We start from the raw sequence: 22,347 nt of genomic DNA on the forward strand, positions 1-22,347 counted from the left end.
CTAATTTAAAGTATGTGAGAGTCTTAGTTATGGTTTTACTGCTGTGAACAAGTACTATGACTAAGGCAACTCTTATAACAAGAGCATTTAATTGAGCTAACTTACAGGTTCAGTGGTTCAGTCAATTATCATCAAGGCAGGAGCATAGCAGTGCCCAGGCAGACATGGCACTGAATAAGGAGATGAGGGTTCTACATCTTGTTGCAAAGACAAACAGAAGACTGACTCCCATGTGGTTGGAGGAGAGTCTCATTGCTCACTCCAACCCTGACACACTTCCTCCAACAAGGCCAAACCCCCAATAGTGTCACAACTGTGTCAAGTATATTCAAACTACCACTACCACACTAAGCTTTCATTTGTTTTTTTTTTCCTTAGTACTTTCAAAGAAAATTTAGAGGTAAACATTGAGAAAATTAAGGAAGTTATTCTATCTTATAAGTAAACATGACTAGTATATAAACCATAATTTTATATGTATAATATTTAATGGCATAAAATATTTATATCATATAAAACAATGAATTCTGAACTCAGCTCAGAAAATATGTTCACATGGTTTTCAAATCAGCCAATACATAGAGTCCTATGATTTATTAATTATTTCTAGTTTTAAAGTATTTAGTTTATTACATTAAAATTACTATACACTTTCATATATGTTTTGGGTGGATTTTATTAAATAAATCCCTAGTGTTAAAAATTATTATGTATCCTACAACTGTTTCACAATATTGCTAATCAACACATTTCATTTCTAAAATGTTACTCTGATTCAGGAGTGCATGATTGCATATTCTCATCAGGAGTGCATGATTGCATATTCTCATCAAACTATATATAAATACAAATTCTTATAAATCACATAAAATCACAAGAAGAACAATGAGCATAGCCCATGAAAATAATAGAAAAATCAAATGGTTCCAAATGAAGGGGTAATGTGTAAACAAAGCATTCTGAAATTTCAACACAATGCAGCCGTTCTCTCGGGCAATGCGAATGGAATGTCATTTTGCTCACACATGTCTATAGAGGCATTTAAGAATGTTTCTCAAGTCACCTAGTGTAATTCATCTTTTTGATATTTTATTTAGGAAATTAGAATTGTCAACAGACATATCTTGTTTGAGAATAATAATTATGGGAACAAGGATATATTAGTTCCTGTTTATATTATTTGTTGAAGACTAGGAGCCAAGGCAACATACAGATGTAGGAGCATACTTACCTTCAGGTTTCAGATGTAGAATCTGTAGAACTGAGAGAGGTGTAGAAGCATGTGGGTGAGGCAGAAAGATGAGTAATTCCATGTCAACCTGCAAGCATATACCAGAGAGAAAATTTGCAGTGTAGCAAGGCCTTATAATCCTATGCGTTTTGTTCTCAGTGACTTCCTCCAACTTACATCCACAAGTCATATGTTAATTAACCTCTCCAAATAGTGTAATCAGTAGGCTACCTAGTGTTCAAATATATGCTGCTTGTATTCAAATCGCAATAATTGAAAATGGGTAAAAATAAGTAAAATAAAATAAAACATGTAAACCTAATAATAGAAGAAATGTTTATACTATCAGTAATGTATAATCTTGCTATATATTTGTCAAAACACCTCATGCATTAATTGCACTGAAATAGTATTTTTTTTATGAGCATTGCTTGTAGTTGCGGTTTATAAAACTAATGTCAAGTTATTTGGAAATTTAGCTGTAAGTAAATGCTCAGTACCCATGTCATTAAAAGGAAGAACAGGTATTTAAGAGATTCTTATTGACACTAAATAAATGCAGGGATTATAGATAACAAAAAAAACAAAACAAAAAAAAAAACAACTCATGAACATGTTCTGAGTCCCAGATGATTTGGCTGACAAATACACAGTGTACTTGGACATTTTGTACAAGTTATGAACAATGAACATGTTCATACTAATCAAAGTCATTTTAGTGTCTTTTGTTACAATAGCTAAAACTACTTTGCTGATAAGTAATACACATATACCGGAATAAAATGCAGCAATATAAAGGTTCCTATATTAGTTAGCTTTAATTTTCAAGCTGGAAGATCCAAGAATCATCTGAGAAGAGGACACTCAATTGAAGATTGCCCAAATCAGACTTTTCCATGAGCATGTTTGTGAAGGACTTTCTTGATTTTAATTGAGGCAGCAGGGCAGAACCTTCTCCATAGTGAGCAGTAACAATCCATGGAAAGATGGCCCTAGGCTGTATAAAAAATGTTAGATAAGTACTTATTTTCAAGTGAGCAAAGAGGCAAAGGTTTGCCATATTCTCAGTGCTGACATTCCTGATTGATAGATTGTGACCAGGAAATAGAAGCTGAAATCAATCCCTTCTTTTAATAAGTTGCTCTTTTTTGTAGTGCTTTCTCAGATAAACAGAAAAGAACCTACGATAGATATGAAGAATGGAGAATAAAAACACCTAAATACATAGGGGAAATTTAAAAAGTAACGTTGCAGAAATAAAACAAAATATATTGTGCTAAATAAATGTTTTTACCTATTATAGGGCATCTTTAAAATCATGACAGAAGAAAACATTTTCTGGTGGTGAGTTCAGGATCTTTAAGTCATGACTCCTATTCTAGACTATGAGATCATTAGAATATCTTGCAAGAAATTTTATGAAAATCTAACCAATGGCTTCCAACAATATGAATGACATCTTTTTTTAAGAAAAATAATTACCTTTCAAATGTTAACCCTATTCCCAGTTTCCCCTCTACAAATCCCCTACCCCATGCCCTCCACTCTGCTTCTATGAGGGTGCTCACCCAGCCACCCAACCACTCCCACCTCATAGCTTTAGCTTTCCACTAGGCTGGGGCATCAAGGCTCCACAGGACCAAGGGTCTCCATGTCCATTGATGACATATAAATTTAGATGGAGCCGTAGATACTCTGTGTATCTCTGTATACTCTTTGTTTGGTGGTTTATCCCCTGGGAGCTCTGGCGGGTCTGGTTGGTTGATATTATTGTTCTTCCTATGGTGTTGCAAACCCCTTAAGCTTTTTCAGTCCTTCCCCTAACTCCTCCATTGTGCACCCCCTTCTTAGTCCAATGATTGGCTGCAAGCATCCATACTTTTATTGGTCAGACTCTGGCAGAACCTCTCAGGGGACAGCTATACCAGGCTCTTGTCAGCAAGCACTTCTTGGCATTAGTAATAGTGTCACGGTCTGGTGTCAGCAGACGGGAAAAATCCCTAGGTGGGGCAGTCTTTAGATGGCCTTTCCTTCTGTCTCCGCTCCACTCTTTGTTCCTGTATTTCCTTTAAACAGGAGAAATTCTGGGTTCCAACCAATAGACTCACCAGAGGTCCCAGGGACTAATCCACAAACCAAAGAAGACACAAGGAGTGACCCTTGGCTCTAGCTGCATATGTTGCAGCAGATTTCTTTATCTGGCATCAGTGGGAGGGTAGGTGGTTTAATCCCTGTGAGCAATTCTGCATTGGTACGTTGGAGATGGGTGTGTGGTGTCATCTCTTAACTGGGATCCATGTCTAAACTCTGGATATGGTCTCTACAGGTTCTCTCTCCCCTTTGTTTGGTATTTCAGCTAATGTCACCCCTGTTGGGTTCTGGGAGGCTCTTGCTTTCCTGGCTTCTGGGACTTTTTAGTGGCTATTCCCAGGTCCCCATGCCCCACTGTTCTACACCTCCTTTCAATTTCCTGACCCTCTGTACTTCTCCCCTTACCCTTGTCTCCTTTCACATCTGGTCCAGTCCCCCTTTTCCCTTCCACTCTTGTCTCCCTCCTAGGTCCCTCTCTGGTCTCAAAACTCATTAAGATACTAGATATAATTACCAAAAATAAGAAATCTGAAATACATATTTGAAAAATAATATATTACCAATGATAACTCACTGTCTTACAATAAACATACCATAGTACTTAATAGTAGTTATGTGACATGGATATTGATAAGTCAGAATTTAGAATTATGCAAATATCTATTGGAATGTGACAGCATACGGGGCATCAGAAACCCTGGCAGATGACACATTTTGATATTGATCTTCTACCTTAACTGTGTACATTGTCCCAAGGCAACCTTGCAGATAATTCTTCAAACTTCCCTATTTTTGCTTATTTGCTGGTGATTCCTGAACGTGTTCTGTTCTACAATGAAGGACATGGCTTTCTCTTGCAAGCATTCCATCTGCTATGTTGGTTGCATGGAGGAAAAATCAACGAACTTCAGGTTTTCTTAATATATGCCAGACTGTCTTTTTGTCCCATCTTCTGCTGAGGTGAGATGCACAAAGAAGGGCTGACATACTACCTGGTTGTATCCTGTTTAGTTCCCAGGAAGCAAGAGCTAAATACCAGTGCAATAAATCATAAGCATGTCATTCCACTTCTGGGTTGTGTTCATTGATAACATCTCACTGTTTTAGCAATTTGCTTCATTAGAATACTTATCAAAAAAAGAAAGAAAAGAAAAGAAAAGAAAGGAAGGAAGGAAGGAAGGAAGGAAGGAAGGAAGGAAGGAAGGAAGGAACTACTGAGCTTCTACTGCCTTCTATCAAGGACTAAATATCAAGGTCAGTCTCAAGCACTCTGTGGTGGTCAAGGTATCATGTCTTTGGAAACAAAGCATCTCTTCCCTCACCCTGAAAAGTTGTCATATTCTTAAAAGTATCAAGATAAATAACTACTCTTTTGATCTTTCTACCAAAGAATTAATAACTTTAATGAGATCTATCACAATCCAATCTCTATATGCTTTCCCTCATTTCTAGTTTCAAATTTATTGCATCTGTAATGAAAATAAAAGGTATTTTTAGTATTCAGAAGACATAGCATGATTAATCACATGTCCACTAATGATATTTTAAAAGGACTTCAACTCAGAACTGTGACACACAATCATGAGAAATCAGATTCCATGTTTAAAGATACTAATCTCAAACGTTATGCTGCTGCAGAGGCATAAATTTATACCAAGTAACCTCAGGTCCGAAAGACAATGCAAACGTGCAGCTCCGTGGTACTGCTGGAACAGAATCTGTTCTGCAAGCTGAGTAGGGGTAGAGCTGATTGGTTTATGACAAAGTGATGTTGCAATTTGTTAAAACAGAAAAACGCCAGATACAAAGTTTCTGAGACATGGATCGAGGTCCAAGAGCAGCATAATGGTACCAAATGGATAAGAAACAACAATAAAGTCACTTCTCATGCATAATGCATCGGCATTCGCTATTGGAACTGGTATCACCATCTGGTATCTAATTATTCTCTCCTCACACCACACGGTGTTGTGCACCTAATGGATTGACTGTATGTTGTAACAACTCAGCACACAGACTCTGCTGCTAATTATAAAGTACTGGTTATTGTTTGAGTTAAAGAAATTCTGAAAAAGTTGAAGCATGTTGCTTATAATAAATATTTTTTAGGGTAAACTAACAGAAGGGACTCTAGTTAGCTCTTTTGTAAGTGATTTATTGTTCTTTTCGATGTAATTTTTCTAATATTTGTACCATGAAAATTAATTGAGGTCCTAATTCCCTATTCCTCGCACTTAATCACCATCATTGTTTTTAAGTCAATGTTCTTATATTTATTAATTAATGTTGATTTCAAATTGCGAGGTGAATGTGATAACCACTACACTGTAGAACCCTGCAATTTCAAGTTCCAGTAAGTGTGTTCACCTTCTCTTTACTCATAAAAAGTAACAAATACAGTAATTCCTATGGAATCTTTATATTTGTACCAAATTTGGAAGAAATCTGAATGTATTTGGCAACTGAGTGAAATAGACCTCTGGAGATGGATCCAGTTAAGTAACAAAAATAGCTGTTAGTAAATGATTACAATAAAAAATTTGCAGAGGATTTAATAAAAGTATTTATGAGTTCTTGTTCAAAATAGGAAACTGGCAATCCTATTACAGTATGTAAACACCAAAGGAATGGATTGCTTTGTAAAATGGGGTTTTAGTTACCTAAAGCTAAGTAAAATTTTAATTAGGCTGTATATTCAACAGCCCCCAAAGGTAGTTGGTTAAAGTGTCATTCATCTTTAGTCATAGATGTGGTGACTTAATTAGAGCTTGTAAACAAGCTCCTCATTTTTATCACAGGAGCCTCAGAACTGCAGCTCTGGTTTCAGAGTGAAAGGAGCTTAATTTTGTAGGAACAACTCTGATTCAGAAGATGGTTTGGTGAGATGGTCCATTATTTCTTTGTCTTCAATGGGCCCCTGGCACCTGCCCAGTCTTCTTTGTAGAAAGTTGTCTATATTTAAAGAGAGGGAGGCAACTAATGATGGCAATATCCCTAGAGTTTATACAGAGCAAGCACAAAATCACACCAAAAAATTGCAACTTAGAAATTAGAGGCCCACACAAGTTTGGTATGATAAAGAGTATGAACAGCCCTATAATGAATCACAACACCTTAGGAGTATTTGAAAGATCATGTGAAAGGTTATTTTACTTAAATCCAGTTTGTTTGATCTAAAACCAAACTTACAACAGGAGCTGAGAATAACATTGTATTCCAATGGAGCACAGAAAGGGTTTAATTCTAGATTTTCTTGACAACTTTTCACATCAATAAAAATGTTATTCAGAGGATACAATAGATACATTTAAATATCTTTGAAATGGCATATGATTTTATAACTAACATTCAGATAAAATTTATTGTTAACCCATTAGGTGAGATACAGTCTTTTATTTACTAATCACAACCAAAATTTCTCCTAGAACAGCCATCTTCATTTTACATGTGACAAAACAGAGGCTAAGGAAATGCCAGAACCTAAGTGTGCAGAGCTCGTATTAGACAGAAGGCTTGTCTTCAAGCCCAAGTTGTCCTTCTCTGGTCTAAATATTATGTAGTCCTTCCCAATTGTTCACCTATTAATACTGAAATTTACAGTTCTTACCTTAACCTGCTTTCCTATCATCGTAGTCTAGCTTCACTAACAAATAAAAGCAGCTTGTTTTTATTATAAAGGTTTTGGAGGGTGAAGTAGTATAGCTGTTTTATTCCTTACACCTAAATAATAAATTAGTCAACTAAATTTTATTCTTCAAAAGCTTATGAAATATAATGAAAGATTTATGGCTACATGAGTTCACACATGTGTATTAAAATCAATATTTAGAAGCAGCAAATAATTAAGAAAGTAAAATTATATTTTGAAACAACAAAGCCAGACTGATCATTTCATTGCTTCATTGGGTTGCTTAATGTTCATAATTTTATACCTTGATTTTTCTGTTCCCTAAGGTTCATAATAGACTGTAATAGATATGCCACATTCTACATTAGATTAGCAACCTGGCATGGATAGAATGGAGTAAAGGAATATAAAAGTTCTTTATGGGAAATTTATAAAAACAATTAATTAGAAGTAAAATGAGTCAATCAGAAAGCCCAAATCCATAGTACAAGTCAACTGTAATTATACTGAAAATTTCATTGTGAGCTTTTTTTTCTCTTCATTATCTGTTATGCCAAGAGAAAATTACATGAAAGAAGATTACAGTTATATTTTCAGACAATTATTTCAAGACCATTTGATAGTCGAGAAGTACAGAAGAGCTTTTTGAAAAATTGCAGTGGCATTTTCTAGAAGGTTTCTCCATTAACGTTAATTATGCTCTCCCCAGAGTCTGTGAGCTTAAGCAGCTTTTGGAAAGACAAATTCTCTAACCAGCAGGTGGAATTTAATTTTTCATTTCAATTCCATTTAACTTAAAACATTTAGAGTTACTTCTTTTTCATAGCTTTATTGAGATATAATTTGCCATCATAACATTCATCCTATTAAAGGTCACAATATCGTGGTTTCAATATACCTAGTGAATTGGACAATCCTTATCATATTACATCGTTACCACCCCGAAAGAATCATCTTGACTGTCCGTGGTCTCTCTGCATCTTTTGACACCTATACATATGCAAACCTGAACTAGTGTTATTAATCTTCATCAGAAATAGAGAAGTGAATGAAACACAGACCTGTAATTTACTTTATTAAGATTCTTCATGCTGTCATTCTTAGATGATTGTGTGTTTCCTCTTTATCTCAGTTTATATCAATAGATCACATCTCCATTCCAAGAATATCCTCTTGCTTTTCACAGCCTTCTATCACATATGTAATATGTACCTTCATATGGGCTTTAGATTTCTACTATAGTATACCTTCTCCTTAATGCTAGAATTACTATTGAAGTGAAATAAGTATGTATGAAGTTTCTTCCATTTTCACATGTTTGCTGTATATTCTTACATAAGACAATAAGGAAGAGACATTTGGCATCATTGGAAAGTCATGGATTTATGCCTTTCACTGCTTGCAAGACAGAGAAATTTATTTAATTGTCAAAATAGAAATTTTATTTTTCATAAAGTGGGGATGGTAGCAATTACTCCCATATGTAATAGCAAAAAGAATAGTAAAACTTAGCCATGATGGCAAAAGTGTTCATTACCACTAATAATTTATATTGCTGTTACTAGTTTTGGACACACAAAATTCATCACCAGGAGACTTTTTGCTTAATATAAACAAATTCCATTCTATGGGAATAATCCAAATACTGAACTGACTTTAGTGGTTACTCACCATCTTAATTTTCTTAAATATTTGAGGACTCCTTATATGCATTAGCAAATTCTCTTCTTGATATGACAAACCATCAGACAGATGCAGCTTCAGGGAAGAAGGACTTACCTTGCTCAGGATTTCACTTGCTCGTGTTGGGGAAAACATACTAGCAGGGGTTTGTTGCTTGGTTTGCTCACATCCTCTGGATCAGCAGTGACTGACAGGAATGACCCAACAGCAATATTCATACCACAGGACCTATCTATACAATGAGTTCCACCTATTTCAGATTCCACATCCTCACCAACAACTCTTCTAATGTAAGAGCATGTATTGAAGCACATGAGCCAGTATCATATTGAAACCACATATGTGATAGCAGAGACCAACATCAGTGAATGTGATGTAAAATTTTAGACTGAAATACCTATTTTATTTTTTATTTACCGTCCTACCATTGCCCCCATCCAGTCTTCATCCCATTCCTCCAAAATAACTGTTCATTAAGATCAATAAACACTCATAGTTTTAATTTTTCTTGATAGAAAAATATGGAATATGCAACTAAGGCACTCTTAAGGAAGTAGAGCATCTGAAAACCATTTCTTTAGTGATTGAAATCCACTATGATTGGTTGATATTGTTGTTCTTCCCATGGAGTTGCAAAGCTCTCCAACTCTCTGAGTCCTTCCCCCAACTCCTCCATTGGGGTCCCTGTGCTCATTCCTATGGATGGTTGTAAGTGTATGCCTCTGTATTGGTCAGGCTCAGTCAGGGCCTCTCAGGGGACAGCTACACCATGCTCCTCCCAGCAAGGACTTCTTGGCATCAGCAATAGTGTCTAGGTTTGGTGTCTGTAGATAGGATGGATCCCCAAGTGGGGAACTCTCTGAATGATCTTTCCTTCAATCTCTGCTCCACTCTTTGTTTCTTCATTTGTTTTAAACAGGAGCAATTCTGGGTTCCAATGAATCAGAAACCACCAACCAAAGAGTTCAAATGAAGTAATCCATGGTTCTAGTCACATAAATAAAAGAGGATTGCCTTATCTGGCATCAATGGGAGGGGAGGTCCTTGGTCTTGTGGAGGCTTCACGGTCCATTATAGGGGAATGCTAGGGCAGTGAAGCTGGAGTGGGTGGGTGGGGGAGCACCCTCATAGAGGAAGGGGAGGGGAAATGGGCTAGGAGGTTTGAGGAGGGGAAATCATGAAGGGGGATAACATTTCAAATGTAAATAAATAAAACAATAAAACAAAAGCAAAACATAACAACATCAACAGATCCAACAGATTCATGCCAAAAGTGAGTGGGGGGTAGTATAAAAATAATACAATCAAATAATTATGCAAAATAAATAATAATTCAAAACTTTAAAATTATGGTTAACCGTATTAATAGATTGAAATGATATAGGAAATATATTTATTTAGAAATAATTATTTAAAAGCGAGTTCTTTGAAAAACTCATAAGGGAACAAAAATATATTTTAGTAGAGCATTTTTATTTAGAAAGTATCTGACCACATTAAATTCGTGTGTGTGTGTGTGTGTGTGTGTGTGTGTGTGTGTGTGTGTCTGTGTGTCTGTGTGTCTGTGTGTATGGGTACGTATGAATTGGAAAGGTTGAATTGGCATCATGATGTTTGATCTAGGTATGTGTTGCCCTATGGAATGTTGAATAAAGACATTGTTATCTCAAAATATTCTAAGGTACAGAAGCCTTATTCCTGAGCTTTAAAATGTAAAAATTGCCATATTTTTACAAAAAAGCTGTTGTTAAATTAAATATATCAAGATTGTGGTTAATGTTATTAAAATCTGTGATCTATATATAAAACAAAAGTTTAATACATGATAATACATTTATAAAGTGAAAGATCTCCAAAACTGGAAAACAATCTAATACTTCCTACATTCATTACATTGAGTGGAAGTATAGAAGGTATCTTTTCAACCTTTTCATTAAAAACATATATATTTCTTCACATTTAGTACTTTACCATGATTTCTATTCTAGATTCTTCTATGAAGTAAGTCAAATGGCAAGACGAAGTTTGGTGTTGTACATGGATCAACAGGAGACATTGAAAAAGCTGACACTGGTAAACACATCAGTCCCAGTTTTCCTTTGGATTTAATTTGCACCAAAGTGACATAACTGTAAGTATTTTATGTAATTGTTTGTCTTTGAGAGATTCAGGAATATAGCTCTTACCTGACTCCAAGTAGCCCTGGCTCACCTCAGAATTTTGGAATCACAGGTAGATGCAACTGGTATTTCTGAACTGATGTGTCTTTTATACTAGAAAAGTTAAGTTTAAATTTTTATTATGAAATATAACACTAAACTTCAATGAGACAATCCAAAATTGATGAAGAATAAAAACATCTGATGTAATTCATGTTATCTATCACTAACACTATCTGAGATTTAGCGGGGCATAGAATGATACCATATGCATATTGGTTTCAGCCTAATACCTGAATTAAGGCATTACCGATGTATCTTACTTCTGCTCCCTCAGTCAACAAGGCTAGCAGGAATGTTGCATTTTCAATTCTAAATCTATTGGGAAAGATGAACACAAATGAACAGATTTTTACTTAGTATCTCTGAAAGAAAGGGAAGAAGGGGGCTTAAATACTGTGAATGTAAATTTAGTTATCTTCACTGTATTTGTGTTCATTTTCTAAAAAAAACAACCTTCTATATTTCAGCCAATTTTTCCTTTTTTTTTTTTCTTAATTTTTATTGTATTTTTTTATTTACATTTCAAATGTTATTCCCTTTCCCGATTTCTTGGTCATAAGCCCCCTATCCCATCACAATCCTCTTTTTCTACAAGTATGTTCCCCTCCCCATCCACCCCCCCATACTGTCCTCTGACATTCCCCTACACTGGGGGTCCAACCTGGGCAGGACCAAGGCCTTCTCCTTCCATTGGTGCCCAACAAGGTCTCATTCTCTGCTGTATGCAGCTGGAGCCATGGGTCTGTTCATGTAGTCTTTGGGTAATAGTTTAGTCCCTTGGAGCTCTGGTTGGTTGGTATAGTCCTTATGAGGTTGCAAACTCCTTTAGCTCTTTTGATCTTTTCTCTAATTCCTCCAATCGGGACCCCATTCTCTGTTCAATGGTTGACTGCGAGCATCTGCCCCTGCATTTGTCATGCTATGGCTGAGTCTCTCAGGAAACAGCTATATCAGGCTCCTGTCAGCATGCACTTCTTAGCATCAGAAATATTGTCTGGGTTTTGTGGCTGTATGTTTATGTGCTGGATCCCCAAATGAGGAAGTCCCTCGATGGTCTTTCCTTCAGTCTCTGCTCTAAACTTTGTGTCCATATTTCTTCCTATCATTAGTTTTGTTCCCCACTTCTAGGAAGGACTGAAGTATTCAGACTTTGGTTGTCATTCTTCTTCAGCTTCATGTGGTCTGTCGATTGTGTCTTGGGTAATTTGATCTTTTGGGCTAATATCAGTGAGTGCCTACCGTGTGTGTTTTTCTGTGATTGGGTTACCTGACTCAGGATGATATTTTCTAGTTCCATCAATTTGCCTATGAATTTCATGTAGTCGTTTTTAATAGCTGAGTAGTACACCATTGTGTAAATGTACCACATTTTCCGTATCCATTCCTTTGTGGAGGAACATCTGGGTTCTTTACTATACTGGATTCTATGTACTATAAATAAGGCTGCTATGAACATTGTTTTCTAATGACAAACTTTACTTATATAGGTAGGTATAGAACAAACACTTCACCAGAGAAGCGCTTTTATTTTCAGCAGTAGAAGACTACTGCAAAGAGCCAATTAGTGAAAAATGACCATAGCATGCCCAGCCCCAACTAAAATATCTACAACTCATGTCCTACACTCCATCTCAGAGAATATAATGGAATACAGGGCAGAAACTTTGTGAAAGTCGGAGGACAAGGAAGTCTGCTGTGCGATTATGCCTTTTAATGACAGGGAGTTTACACCTGTAAAATTTAAACAACATGGATGCCTAAACAAGGCCTGAGCAATTACATCAGTTGACATGTGTCGTGGTTTGAATGAAAACGGCCCCCATAGTCTCATAAAGCGGGGCTCTATTAGTAGATATGGAATAAGTGTGGCTTGCTGGAGCAGATTAGACAGTAGGCAGGCTTTTTTTCTTGACAAATTTTTGACAGGAGCATAAATTGCCTCTTCAAAGCATGACCGTGTTTTCTAGCAACCTCTTAAGCAGTGGCTTTTGCAGAAGTCAAGAAATCCAGACTAGACTAATATACAATCATCAGCTGATAACCAATCAAAGCCTCAGAGGGTACGGTTTGACCAATGGCCTCAGTGCTTTGGGGATGAACATAAGATGTTCCTCAGGACCTAACATGTTTAACACATTGTAAGTGATATTCTGGGAAAATTAGACTAACACAGCTTTTGCTTACTCAGGCATTTGTTTGTCAAAACCACTTCTCCATGGCAATACCCACACCCTAAGTGTTAATAAACTGTAAAATCTTTCCTGGCCAGCCCAAGCTCTTGTTTTACTCTAAATAATTCCTTGGCATCACAGTCCTTTCTGTGAACCAGACTGAATTCTGCAAATAGCCTTATTCTTAGAATCAATGACTTTAGTCATTTTACATTTTTGTGCGTGTGTGCCTTTCTCCTATGTTTCCTATCATGCAAGCATACTCTGTGTTTATGAACAACAGATAAGGTTCTTAAAGCATCAGTAGTGAGTTTGATTTAAGAGCAGAGATAGAATATAAAAATTTGTGTAAATAAATAGCCTATTTATTCGCATAAATATCTCATGTATAAATTATTTGAGGATATTTCAGACATAACTTCTCTCTAGATATAATGACCTAATCAGAGATTAGAATGATTAATCATCTTAATACATTAAAGAACCAAATGCTGTAACTTAATATGGAGTGCATTATACTTAAATGTGTGCATCTCTACCCTCTGACAACAGGGTCATGCTGATCTACCAGACAGAAAGACTCCTGCTTTTCTATATGCTTGCAAAGGCCTTCAATATGACTCAATCTTTCATTCAAAACAAAAATCCTACTTTGAGCATGAGGAGAGTAGTAGTTAATTCATCTCTAGATACCATCAGCTATCTTCCGTCATTTAAAATTTGCAGATTTCATCAGAATAGCATTTTTAAAGACATAGACCTATTATTCCTGCAGACCTTCATTTTTTTATTTTAAAACTTAAATTAAAACTCAAATATTTTGTAGATTTTACCTGATAATGTTTCAAAGTTAATGCCTAGTATCTAATAAACACTACATATTTTAAATAAATAAAAATACTCGCATTAGTTTGCAAGTGAGATTGTTCATCAAATGCATTATCAGTGTTTGGGTTAATTTTCCAAGGGTCACTGAATCTCCATTAGTGACCTTTATGTCTTTGTTTCATTGTAAACTCACATTACTGGAATTAGAATGCAAATTTATAACAGAGAAATATCAAAACGATATGCCCACAATAGGACCATTAAAATACTTTAAATTCTTATATTTTACAGTTATAGTATAGATTCAAGAAATAAATCTTTAACATTTAGCTATTTAACAAAGCTGAAATTTGGCCTTAAATACAAACATTGATATGATTCTTTTAGGATAATTCTATTTATTCATTTGTTTTATGCTTTCTTCCAATTTATTTCTACATTAATTTTTTCTAAGTATTTGTGCATGGAGGATGTTTTTCTTTAATTTTTTTATGACCTAGTAAGTTTGGTGATATTATTTGGGAAATAGTATCCTTGGAAATTTTTACATTTTCAAAATGGGAAATTATAGGATTCTTTTCTGATTTTCCTTCCTGGTCTGAGAATATATTTTATTCTGTAATGAGTATCAGAGGGTACAGAATATCAGAATTATCATAAAATGTCCATAACAACAATGCAATGTTTTTCAGGATAATTTTCCCCAAAGGTAAAAGTCTCACCCTGGTAATCTTAATCATTTAAGTTGATGACTGCAAGCTTAATGCTCAAATCCAAATGATTAAAAGACTATTAGAGAAAAAGACTATATCCATACATATTTTAAAGTGAATTCATTCTTCAAAACTGGATTGAGTCTGCATTGAAAATTTCTATTTACTTTTTCCATTATAACTAAATCAGATGATATCCCAGATAACCTCAAGAATATATTAAAAGTTTATGTTCAGTTAATTATTTAATGTATGTTCTTATAGTGTTAGGAACCATAAGCACCACAATGACCATTTACTCTGTTTCACAACTGTTGTATTTAACAGTGAACTCCTACAAATGTATAAAAGTATCTTTTATTCTTCTGACATAATTGTTTTCTATGAGACTTGCTGTTTCTATCGGTAACTTGTGCCTTGCCCTGGAAGCATCTTTCTCCAACTTAAAGCTGAATAAGCTCATCCTTTCTAGCTCTTCCTGAACTCTCTACCTGGCTGATCACTCAGCTGTTCTGACTCAAACTCCTCCAAGCTGACTGATTCAATCTGCTTTCCTCAGTTTCCTACAGAATTGCTCTGCTTGGCTTCATAATGCATTTGGAAACATGTTCTAATCTTCTGGTTCCTTCTCATTCTCTGTCTCATTCTGTCTTCACTTGTTCTCTCTCTGTAACCTGACCTTGTCCTTCCTCTCCCTTCCTTTTACTTTCTCTGCACTGTTTTCTAAGGTAGCCTCCCTTGCTTCTCTCTTCTCTCAGAGTTGGGTATATCCTATTTTGTTAAATCTTTCTCTGATTTGTCACTTTGTCAGCAACTCAGTTAGAAAACAATTTCAAACATGGCTGCTTCCTTGTACAACTTATTTTTACTTTCATTGTTTGGGATTAAAGGTGTGTAGTAAGGGTATGTCTTTTTATTTACTGCAATTTTTTATTTTATTGAATTTTTTATTTATATTTTAAATAGAAATCTCTTTCCTGATTTCCCTTCCCAAAACCCACTATCCCATCCTTCCTCCACCTGCTTCTATGAGGGTGCTCCCTCATCCACTCCCTCCCACCTCCCAACACTGACATTCCCCTATACTGGGCATACAGCCTTGAAAGGACCAAGAGACTCTCCTCCCATGGATGACCAACAAGACCATCCTCTGCAACATATGCAGATGGAACCATAGGTACATCCCAGTGTTCACTTGGAATGATGGTTAAGTCCCTGGGAGCTCTGAGAGGTCTGGTTGGTAGAGATTGTTTTTCTTCATATGGGGTTACAAATCCCTTCAGAAACTTCAGTCCTGTCTTTAGCTCCTCCATGAGGACTTCTTTCTTAGCTCAATGGTTGGGTGTGAGCATACACCTCTGTATTTGTTAGGCTCTGGCAGAGTCTCTCAGAAGATAGCTGCGTCAGGCTCATATCAACACGCATTTACTGGGATCTGCAATTTTGTCTAGGTTTGGTGTCTGTGTATGGGATGGATCTCCCACATGGGACAGTTCATGGAAGGCCTTTCCTTTCAGTCTCTGCTCCATGCTTTCTCTCCATATTTCCTTCTATGATTATTTTTGTTTTCCCTTCTGAGGAGGTCTGATGCATCCCAACTTTGGTCTTCCATTTTCTTGATCTTCATGTGGTTTGTGAATTGGATCTTGGGTATTGAGCTAATATCTGCTTATCAGTGAGTGTATACTATGTTTTGTGTGTGTGTGTGTGTGTGTGTGTGTGTGTGTGTGTGTGTGTGTTTGTGTGTGTGATTGAGTTACCACATTCAGGATGATATTTTCTAATTCTAACCATTTGCCTAAGAATTTCATGAAGCCATTGTTTTTAATAGCTGAATAGTACACCATTATGTAGATTTACCACATTTTCTGTATCCTTTTCTCTGTTGAAAGACATCTGGGTTCTGTCCAGCTTCTGGCTATAATAAATAAGGCTGCTATGGACATAGTGGATTATGTGTCTTTGTTATATATTGGAGCATCTTGTGGGTATATACCCAGGTGTGGCATATCTAGGTCTTCAGGTAATACTATGTCCAATTTATTAAGGGACCACCAGACTCATTTCTAGAGTGGCTGTACTAGCTTGAAACCCACCAACAATGGATGAATGTTCCTATTTCTCCACATCCTTGCCAGCATTTGTTATCACCTGAGTCTTTGATCTTAGCCATTCTGATTGGTGTGTGGTAGAATCTCAGGGTTGTTTTTATTTGCATATCCCTGATGACTAAAGATGTTGAATATGAATATTTGTTTAAGTGCTTCTAGGCCATTCCATATTCCTCAGTTGAGAATTATTTGTTTAGCTCTATAGCCTATTTTTTTAAAAAGAGTTATTTGATTCTCTGGCGTCTACCTTCTTGAATACTTTTTATATATTAGATATTAGCACTCTATCAGATAAATGATTGATAAAGATCTTTCCCAATCTGTTGGTTGCCATTTTGTGATATTGACAGTGTTCTTTCCATTACAGAAAATTTACATTTTTTTTCGAGGTCCCATTTGTCGATTTGTAATATTAGAGCATAAGCCATTGATGTTCTGTTCAGTAAATTTTCCCCAGTGTCCATGTGTTTGAGATTCTTCCTCAAGTTTTCTTCTATTAGATTCAGTGTATATATCTAAAACATCCACTTTTTCACATACTAAGTAACAATTATTTTAGATGTAATTCTTTCAATGATATATATATATATATATATATATATAATAGAATATTATTTAGGGTAGAAGTAATGTTTTCCTATTGTTCATGAGTGAGTTGTTATTTTACTGCCCTTTGTTCTTTTATGGAAATATATCCTCAAACAATTCTTTTAATTATTCCATTAATATTGAGAATTAGGCGATTTCAGATGTTTGTAATATTTCTAAGATGTATGTTATCCTCATATATTTTTAACATTATCTTTCAAAGAATATTAATTTTAGAATGGAAAACATTTATTTCTTTAATTAATAGATTTGGTAATAGTTCAAAATATAAAAAAATGTCTTCTTAACCCAAGACCTAAAAGATATTCTGTCACAAATCTTGAAATAAATTAGTGTAGGCTCTCTAAATTGTTGCTTAAAAACACTTTTTGACCACTTTTTAGCCTGAATAACCTTTCAATTACATATTTTGTTAAAAATAAAATGAAATAGAACAACTAAACATGGGAGTCGAGGTGGGAGAGGGTGGGTAGGAGTGGGAATATCCTCAAAGAAGCAGGGAGAGGTGGGAGGGTGTATGGAAGAGAAGGGGAAAGGAGATAATTTTTGAAATGTTAGTACATAAAACATGCAAGAAAATTAAATTAAAAAGGATTTAATTTAGTTTACAAATAAATGAGGAGAAATTATTTTAAAAAATTCTCAGGAACCCACTATATAAATTCAGGATATTCCTCCACACTATTTTTGTATAAACAGTATTTTGAAATTTATAGTTTTCAACTCACATATGCATATATTTTAAATCAAATTTATAGACAAGTATATCATGTTTGTGATGTTATACAAAAAATTATAAGTAATTTCATTTTTAGTGGTTTCATTAATATAATTCATTAATATAATTGAGGTGTTGAAAAATGCTCTTTTTAAGCTGATAAGTTCTAAACTCCTACTAATACAAGCAAGTATTAATGGTTCATGACTTTGACTCAGTCATTCAAGAACCCAAGGAAGAATAAATGCACAAATCTAGGACATTGAGACCGTAATCTGATCTGCCAAAGTTGTTTATGTATAACAGTCACTTAATAGTATTTTAATTCCTTAAACAGTTTTCTTCCAACTCTTCATATTGAGCTTTGGTTTCTCACTCTATTTTTTCTTTAAGTTTTTATTGAATTTCAGCCTCAGAATTGATAAAAATATTTCAGTGTTACTCTTTCAAGCCAGTGTTTTCAGATACTTCACATGATTTCTGAAAGTAGCTTTAAAGACATACCAGTTTTATATATGTTAAAATCTTGGTAATTTTTCCAATTCTTTTTCTCAATGCCAAGAGTTAAAAGTTTAAATACTGAAAATTTAGGATCTTAGTAGGGTGGCCACCACAATAAAAAAAGAAAAAAAATTATATATCCTTTTTAAAAATAATATTTTTATATTTTTCTTGTCAAATAGATAGAATTATTTTATGTATTTACATTTCAAATGTGATCCCATTCTCCCCTCCCACATATAACCCTCTCCAATACCCACTCCCCCTGCTTCAATGAGGATACTCCCATTCCCACCTACCCATTCCAAACTCAATGCCCTGGCATTAACCTACATTGGGGAACCAAGCCTTCACAGGACCAAGGGCTTTTTCTCCCATTTGATATTGGACAATACAGCCACTGCTACATATGTGACTGGAGTTGTGGGTTCCTCCATGTGTACACATTTGTTGGTTGTTTATCCCTGGGAGCTCTGGTGAGCATTGGTTGGTTAATACTGCTGTTTTTCCTATGGTGTTGCAAACCCCTTCAGCTTCTTCAGTCTTTTTCTACTTCCTCTTTTTGGGGTATCCATGTTCAGTACAATGGATAGCTGCAACGATCTTCATCTGTATCAGTAGGACTCTGGTAGAACCTCTCAAGAGACACCCATAATTGGCTCCTGTGAGCAAGCACTTCTTGGCATCAGTAATAATGACTGAGTTTGGTGGTTGCATATGGGAGTGATCCCTCAGTTGGACAGTCTCTGGATGACCTTTTCTTCACTCCCTGCTCCACTCTTTGTCACTATATTTTCTCCCACGAGTATTTTGTTCTCTCTTCTAAGGAGGAATGAAGCACCTGCACATTAATTGTCCTTCTTCTTGAGCTTCATGTGATCTGTGGATGGTATCTTTGGTATTTCTAGATTTTGGGCTAATATCCACTTATAAGTGAGTGCATACCATTGGTGTTCTTTGTCACTGGGTTACCTCACTCAGGATATTTTCTAATTCTATCTTTTTGCCTAAGTATTTCATATAGTTGTTGTTTATAATAGTTGGGTAGTATTCCATTATATAAATGTACCACACTTTCTATATCCATCCCTCTGTTGAGGGACATCTGGGTCCTTTCCAGCTTCAGGCTACAATAAATAAGCCTGCTATGAACATAGTGGAGCATGTGTCCTTTTTATATACTGCAGCATCGTTTGGGTATATGCCTTGGGGTGGTATAACTGGGTCCTCAGATAGTACTATGTCCAATTTTCTGAGAAATCTCCAGACTGATTTCCAGAGGGGTTGTACCAGCTTGCAATCCCACCAATAATGGAAGAGTGTCCCTCTTTCTCCACATCCTCACCAGCATTTGTTGTCACATGAGTTTTTTTGTACTTAGCCATTCTGACTGATGTGAGGTAGTATCTCAGGGTTGTGCTGATTTCCATTTCACTGATGACTAAGGATGTTGAACATTTCTTTAAGTGCTTCTTAGCCATTCAGTAATCTTTGGCTGAGAATTCTCTGTTTAACTCTGTACCCCATTTTTAATATGGTTATTTAATCCTCTGAAGTCTAACTTCTTGAGTTCTTTGCACATATTGAATATCAGCCTACTATTGGAAGTAGCATAGATAAAGATTTTTCCCAATATTTTGTTTGACCTTTGGCCATATTGAAATTGTCCTGTGCCTTTCAGAAGCTTTGTAATTTTATAAGGTCCCTTTTGTCTCTTGTTGACCTTATAACATCAAACATTGGTGTTTTTTCATGAAATTTCCCCCTGTGCCCATGTGTTCAAGGCTCTTCTCCACTTTTTCTCGTATAAGTTTCATGCTTCTGGTTTTATGTGGCAGTCCTTGATCCACTTGGACTTGAGCTTTGTACAAGAAGATAAGAATGGATTTACTTGCATTCTTCTATATGGTGACCTCTAGTTGAACCAGCACCATTTGTTGAAAATGCTCTTTTTTTTCCACTGGATGGTTTTAGGAACTTTGTCAAAGATCAAGTAACCATATGTATGTGAGGTCATTTCTGGGTCTTCAGTTCTATTCCACTGATCTATATGCCTGTCCTTATGCCAATACCATAGAATGATTATTACTATTGCTCTGTAATATAGTGGGAGGTTAGGGATAATGATTGCCCCAGAAGTTCTTTTATTGTTTAGGATAGTTTTTGCTATCCTGGGTTTTTGTTATTCCAAATGATTTTACATATTTCTCTTTTTAACTCTGTAAAGAATTGACTTGGGATTTTGATGGGGATTGCATTGAATCTTTAGATTTCTTTTGGCACAATGACCAATTTTACTATATCAATCCTGCCAATCCATGAGCATGAGGAGTCTTTCCATCTTCTGAGATCTTCAATATCTTTCTTCAGAGACTTGAAGTTCTTGTCATACAGATCTTTCACTTGATTGGTTAGAGTCACACCACAGTATTTTATATTTTTGTGACTATTGCGAAGGGTACCATTTCCTTAATTCCTTCCTCATCTTTGTTTATTGTTTGAGTAGTAGAATGCTACTGATTTGTTTGAGTTAACTTTACTTCCAGCCACTTTGCTGAAGTTGTTTATCAGCTGTAAGAGTTCTCTGGTAGAATTTCTGTGGTCACTTAATTATACTATCACATCATCTGCAAATAGTGATATTTTGACTTCTTCGTTTCCAATTTGTGTCCCTTGTCCTCCTTTTGATGTCTGATTTCTCTGGCTAGGACTACAAGTACTCTATTGATTAGGTAGGGAGAGAGTGGGCAGCCTTGTCTAGTCCTTGATTTTAGTGGGATTGCTTCAAGTTTCTCTCCATTTAGTTTGATGTTGGCTATTGGTTTGCTGTATATTGCTTTTACTATGTTTGGGTATGGACCTTGAATTCTTGACCTTTCCAAGACTTTTGAATTTTGTCAAATGCTTTCTCAGCAACTAATAAGATGATCATGTGGTTTTTTTTCCTTTGAATTTGTTTATATAGTGAATTTCATTGGTGGATTTACATATATTGAACCATCCCTACATCTCTGGGATGAAGCCTACTTACTTGATCAAGCCTACTTGATATTTTTCTCTTGGATTTGGTTTTTGATAATCTTGATTATTTTGGCATTGATATTCATAATTCAAATTGGTCTGAAATTCTCTTTCTTTATTGGGTCTTTTTTGTAGTTTAGGTAGAAGTATAATTTTCACTTTACAGAACAAATTGGATAGTGCTGCTTTGGTTTTTATATTATAGAATAATTTGGAGAGTATTGGGATTAGGTGTTCTATGAAGGTCTGATAGACTTCACGCCTAAACCCATCTGTTCCTGGGCTTTTTTTTTTCTTTTGGTTGGAAGATTTTTAATAAGATATGAGACTGTTCAGATCATTTATCTGATCCTCAGCTAATTTTGGTACCTGATATCTGTCTAGAAAATTGTCCATTTCATCCCAGTTTTCCAGTTTGTTTTAGGGAAACTACCCCCTAGAAAATGCAAAAAATTAATCTTTCAAGTAACCCAAAAGAAGATAGCCACACAAACATAATTCCACCTCCAGCAACAAAAATAATAGGAAACAAATATCATTGGTTCCTAATATCTCTCATCATCAATGGACTCAATTCCCCAATAAAAAGACATAGACTAACATATTGGATAGGTCAAGAAGACCCAGCATTTTGTTGCATATAGATAATGCATCTCAGTGTCAAAGACAGACACTTACTCATGATAAAAGGCTTGGAAAATTTTCCAGGTAAATTTTCCAGTCTCAAGAAACAAGCTGGAATGGCCACTCTAATATCGAATAAAATTGACTCTCACCCTAAATTTATCAAAAATTAAAAGGCATGACACTTCATACTTAT

The sequence above is a fragment of the Rattus rattus genome, chromosome 1 (genome assembly GCF_011064425.1).
Source record: "Rattus rattus isolate New Zealand chromosome 1, Rrattus_CSIRO_v1, whole genome shotgun sequence".
NCBI classification, from domain to species: domain Eukaryota; kingdom Metazoa; phylum Chordata; class Mammalia; order Rodentia; family Muridae; genus Rattus; species Rattus rattus.